Source organism: Perognathus longimembris, chromosome 15 (assembly GCF_023159225.1).
Source record: "Perognathus longimembris pacificus isolate PPM17 chromosome 15, ASM2315922v1, whole genome shotgun sequence".
In the NCBI taxonomy this organism is placed as follows: domain Eukaryota; kingdom Metazoa; phylum Chordata; class Mammalia; order Rodentia; family Heteromyidae; genus Perognathus; species Perognathus longimembris.
The window spans coordinates 41968092-41992551 of NC_063175.1; the positions used below are offsets into that span (position 1 = coordinate 41968092).

The 24460-nt window shown below is 43.9% G+C and overlaps 1 protein-coding gene and 1 long non-coding RNA gene across 7 annotated transcripts in view; one reads left to right on the plus strand and one right to left on the minus strand.

Moving 5' to 3' along the window:
* Positions 1 to 453: 453 nt before the first annotated feature.
* On the minus strand, positions 454 to 23678 carry LOC125364254. Its single transcript, XR_007213452.1, has 3 exons — positions 23465 to 23678; positions 7392 to 7406; positions 454 to 465 (listed from the first exon to the last, which is right to left on the minus strand). It is a non-coding gene; the product is annotated as an uncharacterized LOC125364254 (long non-coding RNA).
* Smad4 (SMAD family member 4) overlaps positions 20264 to 24460 on the plus strand; it is a 61483-nt gene continuing 57286 nt past the window's right edge. For 2 of the 6 annotated variants that reach the window (XR_007213451.1, XM_048363737.1), the window contains exon 1: positions 20265 to 20819. The gene's annotated coding sequence lies outside the window, so the exon portion shown is untranslated. Of the gene's footprint in view, positions 20820 to 20940; positions 20965 to 21349; positions 21407 to 24460 lie in introns of those variants that run through there. The other 4 variants (XM_048363741.1, XM_048363738.1, XM_048363740.1 and 1 more) reach the window with 4 other exon arrangements.

A 24460-nucleotide genomic window follows, 5' to 3' on the forward strand; every position in this document is an offset into this window, starting at 1 on the left:
GATCTGAATTCAAGCCCCAGTACTGGGAACAAAAGTACGATCTGTCATACCTGACAGAAGAAACTTTTATCACAAATGTACCTTATTTTCCCATCCAATGGAATTTGGGATTAACATCTTATAAAAACACTTTTTTTTTCCAGGCTTCAATCAGTGAATCATTGTAAATAATTGAGGAAGAAACACACGGTTCCTCTACGAGCCCTGCCAGCGTGGAACAAGAGGGAATGTGTTCCACTCATTTTATGAGGTCAGCATAACCTTCATGCTAAAACCCAGGGACATTGAAAGAAAGGAAAACGGCATGCCAATCTGGCGTCACACCACGGAGAAAATAGCGAATTGAATCCAGTAACATATACAGAAGGATAAGACATCATCACAATGGGAGGTCATTCCAGAAACGCAAGGTTTGTTTAACATTATTCACATTAACAAAAATTGGGGAAAAATTGGTAAGATGATCTGCATAGGCACAGAATGTTTCCTAATAATTTAATATTCACCTACTGTAAGAACACATATTACGAATACTAGAGAATACCCTATTCTGATATATAATATCTGCAAACAGTAAGTGTAAGCCAGGCATCAATGGCTCATGCCTGCCTGCAATCCTAGCTTCTCAGGAGGCTGAGGTCTATGGATTGTGGTTCAAAGCCAGCCCTAGCAGGAAAGTCCTTGAAACTCTTATCTCCAATAAACTAATCAGAAAAAGCCAGACGTGGTGCTGTGGTTCAAGTGGTAGAGAACTAGCCTTGAGCACAGAGAGGCTCAGGGACAGAGCCCAGGCCCTGAGTTCAAGCCCCAGGCCCAGGAAAAAAAAAAAGTAAATGTAATATTAGTATTGATAGTTTTCCCTCTGAGCTAACAGATAAAGATGCATACTCGGGGCTGGGGATATGGCCTAGTGGCAAGAGCGCTTGCCTCGTATACATGAAGCCCTCGGTTTGATTCCCCAGCACCACATATACAGAAAATGGCCAGAAGTGGCACTATGGCTCAGGTGACAGAGTGCTAGCCTTGAGCAAAAGGAAGCCAGGGACGGTGCTCAGGCCCTGAGTCCAAGGCCCAGGACTGGCAAAAAAAAAAAAAAAAAAAAAAAGATGCATACTCAACACCACTTCTATGGCATAGTGCCTATTTTTTTTTTAACAAGACAGAAATTTGCACAAAACAGAACTTATTAATGTGCACAAAACAGCTAGCTCACAGGAGTCGGGTGTGGTCTCAGCAATAAGGCCTGGAGGGGCATCATCAGGACACTGTCTCTCCACACTGCTCCCAACCATGTTACACAATTTCTTTCAGTTCCTGGCTGTCGGGATAGCCATTGGCACTTTCCAATTTCAAGGTGCAAGTTCAATGGGAAAGAGCTCCTGCCTCCTCTCGGCAGTCAGTACCAAACTTCCCAATTGAAGCTCACCAGATCTTTTGGGTAATTTGGTTTCTCCAAGTCTGAGGAGCTTGTCCATTCGTGGAGTTAGGTGATCAGTCAACTCCATCTCAAGTCAGGGCACTTCACTGGCAAATGGGTGAATGGATTCTGGGAGGATCCCCAAGCAGTGATAGCTATCACTAAATGCTTAGCAATACACAACAAGTCTCCTTCATTCTTTTCAGCATCCGGACACCACTAACATGTTCTTTGTAAGAGAATACATATGGCCCCAAATATCCAATAACTTGGATTACCTTTTTTGGCACTAATTATGTGAAGTGAAGAGAGGAACTGTTTCACTCCAAGCGATGCACTATCATTATAATAGTTCATCCTTAGCTCTTTTTTTTTTTTTTTTTTTGGCCAGTCCTGGGCCTTGGACTCAGGGCCTGAGCACCATCCTTGGCTTCTTCCCGCTCAAGGCTAGCACTCTGCCACCTGAGCCACAGCGCCCCTTCTGGCCGTTTTCCATATATGTGGTGCTGGGGAATCGAACCAAGAGCTTCATGTGTAGGGGAAAGCGCTCTTGCCACTAGGCCATATTCCCAGCCCCGTTCTTAGCTCTTTAAAACAGGACTATTATTTTTTTTTTTTTGGCCAGTCCTGGGGCTTGAACTCAGGGCCTGAGCACTGTCCCTGGCTTCTTTTTGCTTAAGGCTAGCACTCTGCCACTTGAGCCACAGCACCACTTCTGGCCGTTTTCTGTATATGTGGTGCTGGGGAATTGAACTCTTGCCACTAGGCCATATCCCCAGCCCCTAAAACAGGACTATTGTTTTTTTCTGTTTTGTTTTTGGCAAGGGACTGGAGTTTGACCTTAGGACCTTGCATTTTTGCTTGATTGGCACTCTACCACTTGAGCAACAGTTTTATGACTAGATATTTTGGAAATGGAAGCTCAAGGATTTCTCTGCCCAGGATGGCCTCAAAGTGACCTTCTGAAACTCAGCCTCCTGGGTAGTGAAACTACTAATATTCTTATATTTTAGATGAAGAATCTTTAGTACAAATAACATAAGCATCTTACCCAGTGTCACACAGTGAAGGAGATTTGGCAGTGGTATAGGAAATGAGTCGTCTGGACTTTAAAGACAATCTGCTTCCACCGTCCATTCCTTCAAGGCTGATTTCTTTCTCAGAGCTCAAGAGACTGTTCACATTTCTGTAGTCAGAAAATTATACAGTGCCTCCCATGTTGTTTTCTGCTTGAATTCCAAACCACTGCTTGTTTGTGAAGAAGGATGAATATGATTAAAATATTTTATATATGTGTGTGCAATTGGGACAATGAAGCTTGATGAAATTGGTTTGGGAAGGAGGAGGGAGATAAAGGAGAGTTACGGGAGGGGGGCAATTCTGATCCAAGTACATTGTCTGCATGTATGGACATGTCAGAGTGAAATTCTCTTGGACAACTAATTGACGCTAATGAACAAGAGCAAAACCATCTGAATAGGAGGCAGCTGAAAGGGATTTTAGGAATAATTAGTTCAGAGCTAAAACTCCTACTTTAGAAGATGAGGAGGCCTAGGCAGAGAGAAGTATTGGCTCTTCTAGATCAAAGCAAAGAGAGGCCATAGTTAGAATACCCGTTGAGGTAGTCAGTGGACTAGATTCACACCCTGATACTCCGCTTTCATTCCCTGGCCAATGTGACCTTAGGAAACATACCTTAACTAACCTCTCTGAGTATCATCTGCTCTTCTGTAAAAGAAGGAAATTGCACTAAATTTCACTAGGTCCTAAATATACATTATTTCACATCTTAACTCAGATCTAAACATGCATCATAATAGAGCAAATCACAGTTTATGCCTTTGCTCTCTTAGCAAGATACAAAATAATGCCATATTTCACAATCATTGCTCATCAGATTCTAGAAAATGATGGAATATAGCCCTTCTGTAAAATCATTGCAGAAAGGCAATAAAATAATGAAAGTACAGCATGTGGAAGTCTGGCAAGTGGTAAATGTGAAGAATTAGGTGCGATGGGGTGGTGAGGACTGCACCCTGGATTCTTTGCTCAGAGACAGGATTGCACCTGAGCTTTGTTTGTACCTGTCTCTGGCTTGTAGGCAGGGTAGTGATTTTTCCTTTTCCTTAAAAAATAGCATGTAGTGTACAGAGGGTATTTCCATGCACGTACTTCTATCAAATCCACCCCTTCTATCGCTTTCTTATCCTTCCTTTTTGAAAACCAATGGAACTATTCCATACTGTATTTTCTTTGCTCATACTCACTCTCATCTTTTACCCTCTCCCTTCACTGGTTTCTACCCCCCAAATAGTTCCCCATTTTATACTTGTCATTCTTTTCAAAAATTTTCTGGTCTGGATTCTACATATGAGAGAGTAGTATAGTGCTTCACAGGCTTAACCCAGTGCAATCAAGCAAAATTAAAATGAACAACAAATAAAGAATGACATATGGGGGCTGGGAATATAGCCTAGTGGCAAGAGTGCTTGCCTCGTATACATGAAGCCCTGGGTTCGATTCCCCAGCACCACATATATAGAAAACGGCCAGAAGTGGCGCTGTGGCTCAAGTTGTAGAGTGCTAGCCTTGAGCAAAAAGAAGCCAGAGACAGTGCTCAGGCCCCAAGTCCAAGCCCAGGACTGGCCAAAAAGAAAAAAAAAAAAGAATGACATGTGGAGGTGGAGGTGGAAAAAATCAAACTATCATTAGTCAACAGGTGATGTGAATATGGACGTTAAAAATCCAAAAGAATAAGTAGATACTCTGTTAGGATTAATAAATGAGTTTAGGCAGGTTGTGAAGTCTAGTTAATATATCTAAAAAAGAAAAGGTTGGAGATATGGCTCAGGTGGTAAAATACCAAGCAATGAATGAAAGCAGCCATCAGAGAGCAAGTCTGAGTCCCGGTCTTGGACAAAAAGAAAAAAAGAAGAGCAAAAGAAACAAATTGTATTTCTATATTCTAATAACAGACATGCCAGAAATTGGAATTATGAATTAAAGGAAGGACATCTATTCCTTCCTGTGTCTGTCTAGACAAACATTTAGGAGTATCAGCCTTTGAAATCCCAAGTCTGTTATCAACCATGAATCCTGGGTAAAAATCACTGAACCTCTATAAGGTTTAATATTCTTCCTTAGAACTGCATAATATATCACTATATATTTTGAAGAGTCTCAGAAAGATTAAAGGCATTGTTTAACATGACCAAAATACCTTGAATCGTATCTAACACACAGTAGAATATCAATAGGTATTAGCAAAAAATATGTCTAATTTGAATAAATTACAAATTCTTCAAAAGTAGAAATGCTTGCATTATTTGTAACTCTGCTAATGTGTACAAACTAGTTGAGCTTTTCCTCCTTGCTCAGCTCAGCAATATTAATTTATTACCAGATGTAGGAATTGTCTTGCTTGTTGGTATCTTTATCTGCTCTAAATTTTGTCCTAAATGTGGGAGTGAAGGAGGTTTTCGAGATCTCTGATCCAAATCCACCAGGTTTATTGTTTTGTTCAAAAGCTGTAGTTTAGGGCTGGGGACATGGCCTAGTGGCAAGAGTGCTTGCCTCGTATACATGAAGCCCTGGGTTCAATTCCCCAGCACCACATATACAGAAAATGGCCAGAAGTGGCGCTGTGGCTCAAGTGGCAGAGTGCTAGCCTTGAGCAAAAAGAAGCCAGGGACAGTGCTCAGGCCCTGAGTCCAAGCCCCAGGACTGGCCAAAAAAAAAAAAAAAAAAAAAAAGCTGTAATTTAGAGGCTGTTTGGAAGCATCTGTTGAAGACCATTTTTATTTATGTTTTATAGAAATTTGTAGTATCTTTAAATTGTCATGTGCAGCCTGTATTGATGCTCTAACAATTTGCATATGGTAGTATTCTGACTAATGTTCCACATTTGATACTACGCTAATCGTGGACTAGCACAATTTCTAACTCACGATGAATGGATATTAAAGAAATTGTCTTGTGCGAAGCAATTCACTTCTTCAATCCTGGTGAGTGGGAGAGGCACAGGCTCACAATCCTAGCTAGATAGGAGTAGGATATTGTAACTGTACATTTGAATTGCACATAATACTTTATATTTGTATATTTTCTCTAACTCTTATGACCATTCAGTCAAACGGGCAAGGGAGTATCATAAATTCCATTTTAAAGATGAGGAAATTAGAAATAAGAGGTATTAACTGATTTCCTAAGCTTACTAAACAGTAATAAATGAGAAAGCCAAGATCATAGTCAGGTTTCCTCACTGCTATCCAAGAGGCTTTCCCACTTTATTGATAGAGGGAAATGATAAGGATTCCCATCTTCTTGCACCAAGTTTTACAGACCAGTTCCAGAAAAGGCTTACCAGTATTTGCCAATGTTGGTTTCTTAGGAGCTTTTAGTAAAATCTATGCCCAATCCCACCTTGGAAATGGTATCATTCGTTTATTTATATCAGGCAAATGGTTTAGACAGTAGTTACTTAACAGTATTTCTTAGAGCTGAGAAACTTTGGGATTGAAAGATAGAGAAGAGTCATTAATGACATAACTAGAATAATGGTAGGGAACTTTCCAGTTAACACTCTCTTTTCTCTCTTTTCTTTGTGCTAAACGGGCCAATAAAACATCACAAAAACCAGGCAGTTTACACCTGTAATCCAATCCTAGCTACTCAAAGGCTGAGATGTGAAGATCACAATTCTATGTGAACCCAAGCAGGAAAGTCCACAAAGTTCTTTATCTGCAATTGACCAAAAAAGGGGAAGAAAAAAACAACAACCCAAAAGCAAACTTGGGAGTATGGTTCAAGTGGAAGAGTTCCAGCTTTGCATGGGAAAAGAAATGAGAGCACAAAACCCCGAGTTCAAGCATCAAGACCTGCACGAAAAAGAAAAAGGAGAAGAAAGATGCACACATAGAGAACTAGGCCTCCAGTCTTGAGTCTGGACGTGTTAGGAGCTAACTTCCTGTTTGGTGTAGGTGGTGGCAGCACAGAAGACAGGAAGCATGGGCCAACTCCAAGGCAAAGACAGCAGCTGAGCAAAGCTGGTAGGAAGTGCCCAGGAAGTGAAAGTCAGCCATGGGAAGGAAAGGGGAAGAAGCAAAAGCAGACAGGCAGCAGTTGCTGTTGGCAGGAGATAGAGACAGAAAAGTCTCAGTGTGTGTGTGTGTGTGTGTGTGTGTGTGTGTGTGTGTGTGTATGTGTGTCAATGTCCTGGGAAGCCTGAGAGGTGAGGCCCTGCAGGCCACCTGTCCTAGGGAGGGGGGGGGGTGATAGAACTGCCCATCATCCTTCCTGAGGAGCTCGTGCTGAGGAGATGCAAGGTACCATCTCATCATGGTATTCAAATGCTTTACAGCATCCTTCTCTCCAGTACACATCTGATGGCAATGTATTTATCCTTAGATCTGAAAAAAAGAGGACTGTTTTTAACTCTGCTCAGGTCTGGGAAGCTGAGTCTGGTGCTCGACCTTGTGTCAGATAATGAGGATGATTTTGATGGTGATGACTTTGATCATGTCGAAGAGGATGAAGGGCTGGATGATGACTTGCAGAATGCCAAGGAGAACATGGAGATCCTCCTCTCTGGACCAAGTATGCACTAGCTCATGTGCTGAGCCCGGTGGTGGAGCTGGAGTAGAAGCAGAGGGAGGACAGACCCTGTGCTCATTTCCATGCAGGAACTCGAAGGCCTGAAAGATCCCCATTATTGTTTCTAGTACCTCCTGGATGGGAGCTAAAAGGACTGGAGAGACATTTGAGGATGCATGAGCTTTTAACTTACTGAACATCTTTCTGACTGTGCTCTGTGCTCATACTCTGTGTGTGTGTGTGTGTGTGTGTGTGTGTGTGTGTGTGTGTGTATACATCTGAGTGTCTGCATATCAGTATCTGGTCTTGAACTCAGGGCTGGTTAATTGGTTCATTGGAGATAAGAGTCTTGGAGAGTTGTCTGCCCACATTGGCTTTGAACCCATGATTCTCATACCTCAGTCTCCTGAGTATCTAGGGTTATAGGGATGAGCCATCTAGCTCCTGCCTGGTTCAGGCCCCATTTTATGCTCACTTTATATGTGTACATAACGAACCTTTTGAAAAAAACTGATTTTGGTCATAAGTAAAGTTAATTATTTTCCCCAAGATTATCTCTGAAGAATAACATTTTTTTTGTCAGTCCTGGGGCTTGAACTCAGGGCCTGAGCACTCACTGTTCCTGGCTTCGTTTTTGCTCAAGGCTAGCACTCTTGCCACTTGAGCCACAATGTCACTTCTGGCTTTTTTCTGTGTATGTGGTACTGAGGAATCAAACCCAGGGCTTCATGTATGCTAGGCAAGCACTCTACCACTAAGCCACATTCCCAGCCCCAAGAATAACATTTTTAAAAATACAAAAAGATTCTATTCTGGCATTGGCTAGATAGGATAGTTTCCCAACAAGGTTGAAATCTTAAAAAAAAAAATCAAACAAACAAGAAAGGAAATACATTCACTAGAAGAGGCTTTTTTATCACTCAATTACATCATAGCACAAAATCCAGGTTTTATTTATTTATTTATTTCTCCTTTTGATGAAGTTGTCGTTTCTAGCATTCTGTACCTGCCATGTTCTCTCTTGTACTTGTGACATGAGACTGTCAGATGACAAGTTGACTCACTGGATTCAAAAGTGTCTGGATTTAAAGCTGACTTGGAGTTTCCTGGGAGAAGGGAAAGGCTGGGTATATTAGAACTATTTCAGTTCATGTCCACCACCATCTAGTTCTGAATTTTAAAAAATGGTACCTAGTAGGGTTACTGTGGTTAAAAAAGAAAGCCCATCACTGGAAAGCATTTTAAGTGACAAACTATCTTCTAAATCATTTAGTAGTGTTGTCCATTATGGGCCTCTAAGAAATTTGCATTTTAAACCTTATAGGTCTGGACCATGAGTCTACAGCCTGGCCTCCAAACTTGTTTGGAAGGTAATTTCAGCCTAATTCATACCCACTGAATCAGAATCCCCCTTTAATCAAGACTGATGTATGTGCATGTGAAAGTTGGACACACATTGCTTGGGGTCATGTCGGGAGGCCTTCTGAGGCCTGGCTTTGGGGTACAGCTATTTGGGAGTGCAGGGTAGCACCACACCACATACTGTGTAGAAGGTTGGAAAGCCAGAGGGTTCTATTTCCAGCTGTGGGGCTGGGAGTGTAGCCATGTGATTAGTGTATGTGTGACACCCCGGGGTCAAGCTCTACTACCTAAGAAGAAAAATCAAGCTCTGTTGCTTTAGCAGTTCCTTTAGGAACTTCAACACATAAACAAGTGACTTAAAATTTTAGGAAAATTTGCAAGAGTAGTACAAAGAACTTCTGCATATGTGTCACCCAGATTCACCAACTGTTAATGTTTTTCCCTCTCTCTCCTATCCTAGTATGCCTTTTACCATTTTTTGGTGGTTGTTTTGTTTTGGGCAGTACTGGAGATTGAACACAAACCCCCTTGTATATAAGGCAAATGCTCTACCACTTGAGTCATAGCCATAACATCCTAGCACCCTGCCTTTTGGGGATTTTTTTTTTTTTGTGCTGGTCATGGGCTTGAACTCTGGGCTTGGGCACACTACCACTTGAGCCACAGCTCTAATTCCAGCCTTTTGACAGTTAACTGGAGAAAGAGTCTCATGGAGCTGGTTGCCAGTGGTTAACACCTGTAACCCTAGCTACTCAGGAGGCTGAGATCTGAGGATCTCAGTTTGAATCCAGCCCAGGTAGAAAAGTCTGTGAGACTCTTATCCCCAATTAATCACAGAAAAAGCCAGAAGTGGAGCTGTGGCTTAAGTGATATAGAGCTATCCTTAAGCAAAAGAAGCTCAAGGACCATGTCCAAGCCCCAGGACCAGCGCGCACACACACACACACACACACACACACACACACACACGTCTCATGGGCTTTCCTTCCATGGTTGTCTTTGAACCTCCATTCTCAGATCTTCTTGAGCTAGGATTACAGGTGTGAGCTACCAGTCATAGAGGATAGGAATATGTGTTCCAGATAGCCCATGTTCTATTGTTTCTACATGTATATGTATATGCATATTATCTGTATATGTAAATGTATAGATAATGCATTTACATGATTTAAGAAGAAATTAAAAGTGAAAATTTTCCTCCCACTCTACCTCCCATCCGCCCAGTTCCTAGTCCATCTGTACAACTATTATAAACCCACATTAATTTTCCTCCTTTTAAACACAAAAGATAGCATAATCATATAGTCCTTGACTTTGCTCTTCAAGTGGGAAGGAATCCTTTAAGATCTTTTCATATATATGAAAGCTGTACTGCTTGAACCATGCCTCCATTTCTTGCTGATTAACGGATGATAAGAGTGTCTCAGGGGGCTGGGAATGTGGCTTAGCAGTAGAGTGCTTGCCTAGTGTGCATGAAGTCCTGGGTTTGATTCCTCAGCACCACGTAAACAGAAAAAGCTGGGAGTGGCGCTGTGGCTCAAGAGGTAGAGTGCTAGCCTTGAGCAAAAAAGAAGCCAGGGACAGTGCTCAGGCCCCAAGTTCAAGCCCCAGAACTGGCAAAAAAAAAAAAAAAAAAAGTGTTTCAGATTTGTCTGCCAGGCTAGCTTTGAACTGTCGTCCTTTGACCTCAGCCTCTTGAGTATCTAGGCTTATAGATGTGAGCCACTAGTGCTTGGTTGGTATTTAATTTCCCTTGCCTTGAAAATCCCTCCCCCGTCCTTTTCTGCTGGCCCAGTCCCACTTCACCTGGAGAACAGCGGGAAGCTCCCCCTTCCCCAAGCCTCTCCTTCCTTTTCCTCACAGCGCTGCCCGGGCAGTTTCAGAAGCTCCTTCTTCCCCCACTAGCCTCACAGCTACGGGAAGGCCTTCGCTGTGCTGGATTTCTCTCTGAGTCCCTGTCTTTGCTATTTGGCAGGCACTGCTCCCATGGAGAGGCGAGGCCACACGAGGGCACAGGGGCCTGGAGGAGCTGTGTCCTCCCTTGTCCCTTGCTGTCAGCAGCCTCCCAGCCGCTGTAAATACTGGGGACTGCTGCTAGACAAAGGTGGGTTGTGATTTTCCCTCCCCTCCACCTATTCCTTCCTTCCTGACCTGCCCCTTCACCCCCTTGGGACTATGAGCACAGCTGTCCACGAGGTTCTTGCTGGACTGGCATGGACAGCACTTGTTATTTATTTATTTATTTTGGAGAGAAGTAAAAATAAAAATGGAGCTTTGGCCCCACCCATGTTCTCTGCCTTACTAAGTCTCTGGCCTCTTCTCAAGCTAAACGGACACATGGCTTCATAGTCACATGTACATGAAAGTTACCCTCAAACTTCCTAGATGTTAAGCCAAGATGAGCATTTACTACACTGCATTTAGGAATATGAGAAACACTTGCAGTGTTGAGTGGTTTCTTCCAGGGGCAACTTATTAAAAAAAAAAAATAGGTGAAGAGCAAGGCCTGGTGGTGCACTTGGGAGGACAAGGCAGGAAGGACCTGAATCCAAAGGCCAGCCTGAGCTACATAGTAAGACCCTGTGTCAAAAGAGAAACAATAACAACAAAGAGGCAGGGCTTGGTAGCTCAAGCCTGTAATCCTAGACACTTGAAGACAGACCTCTCAACTAATAACTAGGCTAAGTGGTGAGTGCCTGTCATTCCCAGGACCATGGGGAAATATAAATAGAAGGATCATAGCCCAGGCCAGCCCAGGCCTAAAGCAAGACCCACCTTGAAAATAACCGACGCTGTTGGGTACTAATGGCTCATGCCTGCAATCCGAGCTGCTCAGGAAGCTGAGATCTAAGGATCACAGTGTGAAGCCAGCTTGGTAGGAAAGTTTGTGAGACTCTTACCTCCACTTAATCAACAAGCTGGAAGTGGAGCTGTGGCTCAAATGGTAGAGTGCCAGCCTTAAAAGCTACACAGGACCAGAGTTCAAGCCCCAGTACTGACACACACCCAAAACAATAACCAATGCCACAGATGCCAAGTAGAGTGCCTGCCTAGAAAGTGAGAGGCCCTGGGTCCAACATGCAGTAGCACCAAAACCAAAAAAAATCCCAAAATAAACCAAAGCTGGGAATTAGCTTAGTGGTAGAGCATTTGTCTAGTTTACTAAAAGGCCCTGGGTTCAATTCCCAGGATGGAAAAAACAACAACCATGAACGAAACCCCCAATTTGGTTAACACTAAAATGTCATGACACAAACATTTATCTGCAGCTGTGAATTGGGCCGTTTCCACATGCTGGAGGTGGAGATTTCCAAGAGGTGCCATCCACTAAGAAAACTAGAGGAAAGAAAACATACATATAGCTTCTGTCATCCTGGGTCAGATGCAGGTAGGAGTGGAGACCTTTCACCTAGAGAGGTCAAGGCAAAGTAGGAGCCTTTACTCCTAGGGATGCTTTTGGACTGTGGTCTTCTATATATATATATATATATATATATATATATATATATATATATATATATATATATATTTTTTTTTTTTTTTTGCTTGCTTACCCCCTAAAAGAAATGTGAGAAATTGTGTTTCTTGTACTTTTAAAGGTCATATCTGTTTTGCCATAACTTTATATAATTGCAAACTTAGTTATTTCTGTCCTATCATAAATATTGGCATTTTAAAGCAAGTGCTACATCATTCTTTAAGTGTATCCAAGAGAATCTAAATATCAAAGTGCATCTATCATTCACTTAAAAAAAACACATGAACAAGCTTTTCTTTAAAAGAAATTTTATATCACTCATTTATTTCTTACTTGTATTTCTATTACACTTCTCCTTGAGTGTTTTAGTGTATTTTAGGGTGGAAAGTCTTTTATTGATCAGCCTATATTCCACTAAAATTTAATTTTTTTCTTTGTTTTGCAGTACTAGGGTTTGAACTCAGGGCCTTGTGCTTTGCAGGCAAGTGTTTTACCACTTGAGTCATGCTTCCAGCCCTAAAAGTTCTTTAAAAAAACTAAATCTCGTAGGCTTAAAAACTCATTTTGATTGTATAATTAATACAATGTTAATACCAAATTGAGTTAAGAAATAACATATTACCAAAAAAACTTTTTTTTTTTTTTTTGCCAGTCCTGGGCCTTGGAATCAGGGCCCGAGCACCGTCCCTGGCTTCTTCCCGCTCAAGGCTAGCACTCTGCCACTTGAGCCACAGCGCCGCTTCTGGCCGTTTTCTGTATATGTGGTGCTGGGGAATCGAACCTGGGGCCTCGTGTATCCGAGGCAGGCACTCTTGCCACTAGGCTATATCCCCAGCCCCCCAAAAAAACATTTTTAAGGAAGGGTCTCATTATGTATCCTAGGCTGGCTTTAAACTCACAATTTTCCTACCTTAAATACCCAAGAACTGAAACTAAAGGCATGTGTCTAGCAATTTTGAAATATTATTAAAATTAAAGTGTAGCTGATTACTGATGGCTACATTTTATATCTGTAATTTTAGTTACTCAGGAGGCTGAGATCTGAGGATTGTAGTTTGAAGCCAGCCCAGCAGGAAAGCCTATGAGACTCTTTTTTTTTTTTTTTTTTTGCCAGTCCTGGGCCTTGGACTCAGGGCCTGAGCACTGTCCCTGGCTTCCTTTTGCTCAAGGCTAGCACTCTGCCACTTGAGCCACAGCGCCACTTCTGGCTGTTTTCTATATATGTGGTGCTGGGGAATCGAACCCAGGGCTTCATGTATACGAGGCAAGCACTCTTTCCACTAGGCCATATCCCCAGCCCCGCTATGAGACTCTTATCTCCAATAAACTACCAAAAAGCTGGAAGTGGTGTTTGTGGCTCAAATGGAAGAGTGCTAGCCTTAAGCCAAAAATCAAGGACAGTGACCTTTAGGCCCGTGACTGGTGTGCATAATGCTTGTGTACATGCATGCGTATACACACACACACACACACACACACACACACACACACACACACACAGAGAGAGAGAATATTTTTCCTGGAGTGAAATAACAATCATTCTAGTCCTAGTTTTCATTGTTATAGATAGGAGCATGAAACACTTTTTCTTTTAATTCCACAAATATTCAGCCGGGCATAGGTGGCTCTTACCTATAATCCTAGATATTCAGGGGGATAAAATGTGAGAATCATGGTTGGAAGCCAGCCTGGGCAAACAGATTTGTAAGACTCTTATCTCCACCTAATCAACAAAACATGAGAACTAGAGGTATGGCTCAATTGGTAAAGTGCCAGCCTTTATTGTAAAAGCTTTGTGTGTGGGCTTGGCCTTGACTTCAAGCCCTAGTGGTGGTAAAACAAAGAAACAAACAAACAAACCAAACAAGTAAATAAAATAAATAAAAAATTGAGTACCTTTTGTGTAGCAATGGCTACTCTAGGCTCTTGGAACACATCAATGGGGATTTATACTACATTCTAGTGTAGAAGATGATAAATGCTAGGAGGAAAGGGAAAACAGGGTAAGGGGATTTACAATATAGCCTGAGTTAAGAATGAGTTGTTGCTGGGGGTGTAGTTCATTCAATGATAAAGCACTTAGCCTAGTATGCGGGAGCTTCATTCAGAAGCAAGTCAATAAACAAAAAGAATGTGCAGTGATTCTAAATCAGTCATGATGCGACTCATTTGGAAGATGGCTTTGGAACCAAGAAGACATTAGCAGTATAGGTGGCTGGAGGAAGTATGTACCAGGCAGATGATACAACCCGTGCACAACCCCCACAGTGTGTGGGAACACACCTGGAGTCTTCGAAGGTCAAGAAATGAAGTTGGAAAAAGAAAGGACGCTGGGAAGGTGGGAGCAGTGATGAGGGGAATGAGAGGAGTCAAGAGTAAAGTGAAGATGATGTGGGGGGAGGGTGGCAAGACTGGTGTTATGGAAACCTATTGTAAGGATGTAGACTTTTACTCTGAGTAAAATCAGGAGCATTTTCTGGGCACTGGTGGCTCACATCTGTAATCCTAGTTACTCAATAAGGTGTCTGAGGATTGTGGTTTGAAGCCTGCTTAGGTAGACAGATCTAAGAGATTGCTATCTCCGATTAATCCAGAACTGGAGGTGTTGCTCAAGTAATGCACCATGAGTGACAAAGCTAAGCCAGAGGCCTTGAGTTCAAGCCAGCAAACACACAGATACACACACACACACACACACACACACACACACACAATTGGGACTTGAATAAAAGGGATGACATATTTCAAGAGGATTAGTCTATTATTTCATTGAGAAGGGCCAAATACGAGGACATGGAGGCTTTTAGAAGTCTGAATTCAAGGAACATCTGATGGTTGCTCAGACCAGAGGACAGCAGGAGGCAGTGAGGGACATTCTATCTCAGGAGAAGACAGAGTGTAAGACAAAGAAGGAAGCCCAGTGTGATTCTAGGGTTTTTGATCTGAGCAATTTGAAGGGTGGAGTTGTCCCCAATTGAGACAGTAAAGTGAGTGGGTTGAATAGATTTTGAGGAAGAATATTGTTTAGTTTTTGACATGTTAATTTTGAGTTATGCAATACACTGCTGTATTCAGGTGAGTGATCTGAGCTGGAGATATAAATTTGGGAGTTGTCATCATATGTGATGATTTCATATATCTTAGTTGATATTGAAAGTCAAGAGACTGGATGAGATCACTAAAAATATAAGTATAAATTTAAAATAAAGTCAGAGGAAGAGCCCCAGGTCACTCACTGCAAGGTTAAAGTGTTTTGAGAGAAGAGATGGAGTGAGCAAAGAAGAACAACTGAGTCAGATGTCATATCAAGTCAATCAAGATGACAGTCCAGTTGCTCATTGCACTTAGCCAAAGTGAAGTCACTGTCAACTTTGCCAAGAGTAGTTTGGATAGAATAGTAAGATGTAAAGCATGATGGAGTGGACTGAAGAGAAGGGGAGATTATCAATGCCAACTATATCTATAACCTGTGTGTGTCCTTGTAATTATATTATATATATGTGTGCGTGTCAGTTTTTTAAAATGAGACAGAGGGTCATTGTGTAATCAGGCTAATCTAAAACTCACTATGTACTCCAAGCTAGCATTAAATTTTCCATCTTCCTGCCTCTGCCTCCTAAGTATTAGGATTACAGTCATGGGCCATGAGGCCTAGGGGTGTGTGTGTGTGTGTGTGTGTGTGTGTGTGTACAGTGTTAACATACAAAATGTTTGATACGTTTACATAAAGGTATACATTATACATATGCTACTGCCAAGTTGGAGAGAGCTAAGGACAAAGTGTTACAGTTCGGGGCTGGGAATGTGGCTTAGTGGTAGAGTGCTTGCCTAGCATGCATGAAGCCCTGGGTTGGATTCCTCAGCACTACATAAACAGAAAAAAGCCAGAAGTAGTGCTGTGACTCATGAGGTAGAGTGCTAGCCTTGAGCAAAAAGAAGCCAGGGACAGTGCTCGGGCACAAAGTCCAAGCTCCAGGACTGGCAAAAAAAAAAAAAAAAGAAAGAAAGAGAAAAAAGAAAATTCTTAGTTTTGTTGCAAAGGAAGAAGAACAATGGGTGACAGATGACAGTGGATCAGAGAAGACCTTGTAGGGTTGAGGAAATAACAGCTGTTTGCAAGGTTGTATGTAGGAATAAATCAGCAGAGAGGGAAATGGTGATAATATAGAAGCAAAGAGAGCCAGACACTGGTGGCTTATGCCTGCAATCCTAGCTGCTCAGAAGGGCAAGACCTGAGAATCACAGTTTGAACACACCCCAAGCATAAAAGTCGTTGTGATTTATTATTATTTTTTTGGCCAATCCTAAGGCTTGAACTCAGGGCTGTTTCTGAGTTTCTTTGTGCTCAAGGCTAGCATTCTACCACTTGAGCCACAGCTGAACTTGTGGCCATTTTCTGAGCAGTTTATTGGAGATAAGAGTCTCATGGACTTTCTTACCCAGGCTGGCTTGAAACCATGATCCTCAGCTCTCAGCCTGATGAGTAGCTAGGATTACAGGTGTGAGCCACCAGCGTGCTCGGCTTAGCCACCATATAGCTGAAAGTGGATATGTGGCTAAAGTGGCAGAATGCCAGTCTTGACTGAAAAGGCCAAGCAAAAGAGTGAGGGCCCGAATTCAAGCCCTAGTACCAGCACAAATGTACACCCACACATGTCTATGTATATAGAAGTGGGAAAGTGTGAGTGGACAATTGCTGGAGTAAAAGTGATGATGTTGACTAGGACTGGATGCATTGCCTTAGTGTAGGGACTAGCTTTAGCTGGGAGCATGGAAACGCAGACACATGATGGAGTCAAGGCAGAGAAAAGGCTGGTGTGTGGGTAGGGGTAGATGTGATCATGGGATTTTGTGGAAGTTTTTTCATTCATTGCTTAAGTTTCCTCAATGAACTAGGAAGTAAGATTGTTCAGTGAGAAAGGGGTTAGAGAGGAACAGGTACAGTTACAGGAAAGAAAAGTGAACAAATCTAGAAAGAATAGAGGAGAATAGAGGGCAGCACTGAGTCACTCTGAGATTCACAGTGATAGAATTAAAGGGAAAGTAGTCTGTGTGACTGTTTTCAAGAAAAAAAAAATGATGAGGGGCACTCAAGGGATATGAGGGCTATGTGCAGGAGTGATTATGATTAGCCAGGGTTTAAGCTAGGTAAAGCTCGATGGGGACCCAAGTGAGGGTTGAACTTTAAGTTTAATTCAGAATGACTGTTGTGAGCTAATCTAAGGAGGCAAGGGACTGAGGCAAAAGCAAAGAGGCTGATATGCCAAGTCCCAGTCTGCAAGGAACTGCAAGGAGGTGGTGATGGGAATGTGTGATATTTGAAATGCTTGTTATGAAGAAGCTGCAGTTTACAATGATTAGAAACAGGAGGGGGCAGTGGCTGAGCTCAGAGAGAGGAGATCTTTGGAGGGGGAGGAGTCAAGGGCCAGGCAGGGTATGTGGCAGACTATCTAATTGTGTATTCTGACTATCCTAGGACAAGTGGCACTTCTGTGATGGAAAGGGTGAGGATGTGAATACTGGGGAATAGGATTTGAAGCGGCTGGCTCTGAGCCGGCATTGGTCTGCAAGCATTGTTGCAGAGCAAGGAGCCCCACCCCCCCCCACACCACACCGCCAGGCACAGGTTAGGAGGCTGAGGGTTGAAAACACACTTGCCCCTGCTTTACAAGTGGAAGGAAAAACAGCTTCCAAGGAGGAAATGTCAGATTTTCTTTAAGAAAAAGCTGAAGGGAAGTTTGGAGAAGAGGCTGTAGGGAATGTCATTTGTATAAGCAGATGGTGTGGTAGACAAGACTATAATCTAGACTCACAGGACTCCCCTTTTCTCTTTTATCCCGTCCTTTTGAGTGAAGTAAAGATAGGACCTGTGGTTTGCCTGAGACCTTGTATGAATCTATGCATGTGAGACTATGCTTGTGAGTATGGGTCACAATATGATAACCAAGCTAGGAGCGGTGGTGCATGCCTGTAGTGCTAGCTACTGGGGAAGCTGAAGCAGAAGGGTCACTTTGAGCTCAGGGCTTTAGTGCCAGCTTGAGAAAAAGAGTGAGATACTGCTTCTTTAAAAAGTGGCCTTAGCTGGGTGCTGGTGGTTCATGCCTGTAATCCTAGCTATTCAGGAGGCTGAGCTCTGAGGATCACAGTTCAAAGCTAGCCTAGGTAAGAAAGTCTGTGAGACTTTATCTCTAACTAACCACCACAAAACTAGAAGTGGAGCTGGTTTCAAAGTAGTAGAGGGCTAGCCTTGAGAAAAAAAACAAAACCTCAGGGGCCAGTGCCCAGGCCCTGAGATCAAACCCCCAAACCACCAGGCACACACACACACACACACACACACACACACACACACACACACACACACACACAGTGTAACCCGCATCTTGATGTCTTTTTGAGATTCTTCCCTTTGCTAGCTGTGATCAAGAAAGCTGCCACTGAAATGAACCCATGGAGGGGACCACATGTCAAAGAACTGAGGGAGGACTCCAAGTGCCAGCCCCTAGTCTGTTGTCCTCAAGGTATTAAAGGCTACCAATGGCCACAGGAGCTTAGAAGGAGCTCTTTTCCTGGTGGAGCCTCACTTTGCAGAGGACATTGCTCAGCAGCGTATGAACTCCGTTTAAAAAAAACAAACAACAAGTGCATGCTGTTTTACCTTCTCAATTTGTTATACTGCCACACAGCAATATTAGTACAGATGGGATGGAAAATCTATAGTAATAGTGATGTTCCCTAATTTAAAAAAACTCCTGAGGAAGTGGTGCTATGGTAGATTGCTAGCCTTGAGCAAATGAGCCCAGGGACAGTGTCCAGGCCCTGAGTTCAAGCCCCATGACCAGCCAAAAAAAAAAAAAATTAAAAAACCTCCTAAGGTGTATTACTGAAGAATCACATATTGATCTTGTACCAAATCATTTTTGTAGGACCTCTCAGATGACAGATCTTTCCTTCAATTTCGTTGACCTCATAGAATTGCAAACCACCTGACTTGCAAAAGAATTTAATACACATTCATTATAGTCATTTCCTTTCTCGGCACAGATATGCTTTTGAACTCACCCTATTGATTGTCCTGGACCTTTTTATGTCTTGAGTCACCTCATGAGAATTAGGAAATAGTTCACATTCAGTGGAAAATCTGGAAACGGATTCCCTTAAAACCAGTTTTGAAGCGACTTCATAAATCACAGGCATCAGAAAGCACTAATTTGAAGGTGGCAGCTTCAGGGGCCCGGTAGAAGAAGGAAGAGACCAGGCTATGGTGTCTAGGAGGACAGAATGGAACATTGCATCAACGGCAGGAGGTATGTAGCTTCTTGTCAACACCTCCCTAAGAAATGACTTAGAACTGCCTAATAATTGGGGTGTGTGTGTGTGTGTGTGTGTCCTGACAGAAGTAGTTGTTGGCTGACTGCATCTTGGGAGGGTGGGTGCTCCGTATGTGTTTAATGGGAGTTAAAGTTTTAAAATGTTTTAAAGGTGGTCAACCCTATGGTCTTGCACAAGTGTGTGTTTTACCGTTGTGAGGCACACAAGCATCTCTGGCTTTTTAAATGAAATTTAATTTTTGTGTGTGCGAGGACTGAGGATTGAACTCAGGGCACGGTTGCTTAGCTTTTCCTACTCGAGGCGTTTTATGTTAGTGGTTAATTGGGAGATGAGGGTCTCATGGACTTTTCCGGCTCCAGATGGTTTCAAACCCGATCTTTAAGATTTCAGCCTCCTGAGTAGTTTAGGATTCCAAGCCAGAATCACCAGCGCGCCCGGCTGACACTTGTACACGATACAAGAAAAGCACGCAAAACCATCAACTTAAAAAAAAAAAAAGGTGTGAAGCAGAGGTTGTGCCTTTCCTCCACCCAATCCACTGCTTGTTTTTGCACACTCGAGGCTGCTTACGTGCCCGCCCGGTGCAGGTAGAGCAGTTGATGGGACCGTGATAGGTTTGGAAGGCTGCCTCCAACTCCGAGATCCCTAGACAAGTGTCAGCTGCGGGTGGATCCCGACCAGGCTCCCGCAGGTTGATTCCCCCGCATCTCTCGAGTACAAGCAGCTTTGCGCTCCGTGATTCCCAGATGGTGGGAAGGGAAGGGAGGCACAGCCACGGCCAAAGTCTTCTCAATAAAAACCACGACCGACCGACCGACCACACCACCACCCGGGTTAGCGCCGGGCGCTGCAAAGTCCGGACTTGTGGCGTCCGCTCAGGTCCTCCACACAAAACAGAGCCCAAAGCCCAGAAGACCGGGCCGGGGGCTCTCCGCCAGCACTTCCCGCTCGCAGGACTCCCCCGCGATGCTCGGCCGTACTCTTCTTCGCACAGGGGTGCCACTTTCTCCCACGACGCCCTCCAGGGGCAGCCAGTCCCCGCGGAGACGGCGCAGCGCGCTCCGCGTGGGCAGGGCAGGGCCGGGCCACTGCCTGCGGGCGCCTGCGCAGAGCGACCCTCTCGTCTCCGGGCGAGAGGCGGGAGCAGCCGGGGAGAAAGGAGAGCTGCTGGGGAGAGGAGCCAAACCCTGAAATTACCCGGATGTGGTCCCCGCGCGCGCATGCTCAGTATCCTCCCGACAAGTTGGCAGCAACAACACGGCCCTGATCGTCGTCGCCGCTGCGGTAACGGAGCGGCTCGGGTGGCGGAGCCCGCGTTCCCCGCCTCAGGCTCTGCTCGGGAGGCCCTTCCCGCTCCGGTTTCGGCCCTGCGGCTGTCCGGGGGGCGGGAGAGCGGGTGAGGGGAAGCGGGCGCCCCGCGGGAGAAGCTCTCCCTCCCCCCCCCTCCCGCCGCGGGGCCGCCCGGGAGCTCGTGGCGGCCCGGCCCGCGCGAGCCGCGGCGCCGAGGAGGGGCTGCCGTGCCTGGCCCGGACGGCCGGGGAGGCGGGGCGGGGGCCGAGGAGCGAGCGGACGAGCGGGCGCCCGGGGCTGTTCCCGGGGAGCGACGAGCAGCGGCGGGAGAGCGGCGCCCGTGCCCAGGTAACGCGCCATGTCCCCTCCCCTTCCCCCGGGCCCGCGCGCCCCGCCCCGGGGCGGGGGCTCCCGGCAGCGGCGGCGGCCCCGGCCCCAGTCCCGGCCCCGGCCCCAGCCCGGGCGGCTGAGGCGAACGAGAGCGCGCGTCCGGGTGCGTCGGGGTTGCGAGCGCGGCTGGCGGGGCCGGGGTGGGCCGGGGGGAACCTGGGCCGGGCGGGGCAGGGCAGGGCCGGGCAGAGCCGGGCCTTGCAGGACCCGGACGGGCCGCGGTGTCCCGGAGCTCCTCGGTCTCCGAACTTGGTCCTGCGGGCCCCCAACTCCACTCGCAGTTTCCCGGTCAATCCCGTGGAACTCCGGCGGCGGCCGCTCCTCCCCTTTGTTGTTCCTGCGGAGTTGCGCGGGGGCCCGGCCGGCCGCGCGCGGTCCCGGGGGCCGGGTGGACGCGGTGTGGTGTTGCCTCCTCCGATCTCCTCGGAAGAAATAATTTCATTTCTTCGTATCTTCCCCCACCCCCTCCACCCCCATCCCCGGCAGATCCTTGTCTTCTCATTGTGCTTTTACTTTCTCTTCCTGGTTGGATCTTTCCCGTTGAGGTCTCTAGCTTTGATTTGTTTACTTTTTGGGGGGTATTGTGGGTGATGGCGGCGTGCGCGGAAACACTCTTTGCACACGACGGAACCTCCACGCCCAATAAAACAGGTCTCCGGGAAAAAAAAAACAACAAAAAGACAACAAAAGAAAAAAGATGTAGTTTATCTTAATGTTAGGGCTGTACATTTGGGGTAGAATTTGGTGTAGGATGGAGGGCGTTGGCTTCTCCACATGCCACCGTCCGCTGCTCGGATTTCTCCAGCCAGCTTCTTCGAAGACTTGGGTGTGTGGAGTTCACTGGAAAGGTCCCTTTGCGGGTCTGGGGGTAGGGGGGGAGGGGGAGGAGGGGGAGAAGAGACGCGGGGAAGACCGTGACGTCTTTCTCTCGCTCTCCAAAACCATCGTACTTTTTTTTTTTTTAAAGAATATTTAACAGATACTTTTACTCTGAAACTTTTATTCCTTTATGTTTTAAAAGTGCTATCAGTTTCTGACCATCGTTGAAGGTGGAATTGCTACTTATTTAGGAATAATAGAAGACCATGAGGGGGTTATTTTAAGCACCCTGAGTTGACTTTTTTTTGCAGGCTTTGTAGTCTTTTGCCAGGTTTTGCATACTTTTTTTTTTTTTTTTTGTCTCAGTGGCAGCTTGATTATTCCAGTGTTTTAAGAAGTAGATCCGATACTTTTTCTTTTTGCTGGCAGGAACCAGGTAGAATCCTTAATTAGGAAACACAGCAATACCTAATTGCGCACAGTAATCATTAGAACGCAGCGTTTGATAATTTTTTTTTATAATTTCATAAATTGCATTTGCTGTCTGGTAGCAAGATCCAATGCATTTCTACTGAAATATAATAAGTTCTAAAGCGTTAACTTTTTCTTCTCTATATTGGAAAGTTCTGATATCATTAACACCCGCTACTCTGAAGGGGTTGCAATTAACATTTAACAATAGGATTTCTCATTAATACTCCATAAATGCTGCCCCAGTTTGTTTTCGGAATGAGTTTGTTACAGAACAAATAGAGGTAGACCAGAATTAATTATTTTAGTAGCTTTAGCTCTAAATGTGGTGATGAATTAAGTTGCTGAAATTAAAGTCTTCCTAGAGAAAATATTAATATTTTGTGAATTGAAGTAGAAGTAGCATTTTCAGGGTTTTAGATGAGTTTTCTTTAAAAAATAGTTCATGTTAAGCTTAAAATTTTTGAGGCAGGAATGCTCATTTCTGTTAGCTAAGTACCTTCAGTGCAAATCCGAAGTTTAGAGAAAAAAAAGCAACGATTGCAAATCATTTTCAGAACGAATGAAAATTAGTGCTGAATAAGTCACTTGGAGATACTTTGGAGTGAGTTTTATAAGGACCATTCACTTTTTATGATGGCTTTGCTCTTGAAGCAATCCTGCCTGCATTAGAATGCAGCAGATGTTATTTTTGAAAATTAGTCTTCACCTAGGTTACACTTCAGTTGATGTGTTTCTCTTTGTGTATGAATACCTTTTCTGGATCCCCTTTACTTTTCCCCCAAATTAAGCAGCAAGCATTTATTTAAACTAATTTATGCAGCCCAGTCACACTTCAGCTCTTCCACTTGGAAATTGTCTCCCCCCCCACCCCCTCCCCACTTAAGCCAGTGTTGTTGTAACATCATTAGACACCATTCTAAGGGAACTGTGAATTGCTGGGGCCTCCAGTGGGGCAGTTAACCTTATGGAATCTGCCTGGTTCTTTACATTTGAAAGACATGCTTAGGTTTGTTTAAACTTTTGTCTGTATTTGTGATTACATTTTTTCTAATCTTTAAACTTTTGCTAGCTCTTTTCTCCATTAGTTCATGTCTTTTAAAAATGTTTTCATTTTTCACTCAGTGGCTTTAGAATGAATGATTCTCAAAACACCTTATAATAGCCATTTCAATGCTCATTGAACATGATTGCATTTCTTGTTTTTCCCAGAAGAATATGTTTGATTGCTTGTTTAAAATGAGTAGTGGTGACTCTGTAGTAATCCTTGGTCACATATAAAACTAAACTGAAAGTCTGGGGTGGTGATTTACACTTGTACTCCCAGTTACTTTGGAGGTTGGGAGGATCTTGAGTCACAAAAAGATAAGGAGATTCAGGCCCACATCTCAACTGTGAATTGTAGTGGGTGCCTATAATCTCAGCTACTTGGGAGGCAAAGGATTGCAATCCAAGGCCACCTTGGCAAATATTTTAAGACCCCCACATGAAAGGTGTATGTGTGTGACTCAAGTGTAGAGCACCTGCCTAGCAACTGTTAAGGCCCTGAGTTTAGACCTCAGTAATGCCAAAAATAAAAACAACAACCAAAAAGCCCTCAATAGAACAGTTACATTTTATTATTTTCTGTGCTAAATTGATTTAAAGGAATTAGATCAGTATAACGTGGCATCTAGGACAGTTTTCTTAAGTTATCAAATTTTAAGCATTTTGCCCAGAATTGATGAAGACTCGGTCATTTGAATTAACAATTTTAGACAGTTGAAAAATATGTATAGATTTCATTCACTTGAGCTACTTATGGTATGATTTTTGTGGGCATCAGAATATTCCAAACATATGATAATGAGTCAGATTTAGAATTGCTGAATTTTTTTCTTATTTTAAAATATGTAATTTAGGTGATGGAAAATTTGACTGAATTTGTTTCTTAGGAACAAGATTGTTTAGGTTGGGTCAACTTGACACTGTTAGATGGTATAATTGGCATTCAGGAAAAGTTATTTTAAACAGGAGAGTGAATGAAAACTAGGTAATGCTTATGCTTGCAAATCTAAGATGGTAAGTGGTCCAATTCTTATAATTTATCAAGCTTATGTATTGTATGTATGTATTTATGTAATTTATGCTAGTACTTGTGCTTGAATACAGGGTCTTATACTCTGGCTTTTTGTGTTCAAGGTGGGAATGCTGCTCACCTCTCTACTTGCTTTTTGCTGGATAATTGGAGAGAAGAGTCTCAGACTTTTCTGCCAGGGCTAGTTTTGAGCTGAGATCCTCAGATCTTAACCTTCTGAATAGCTAGGATT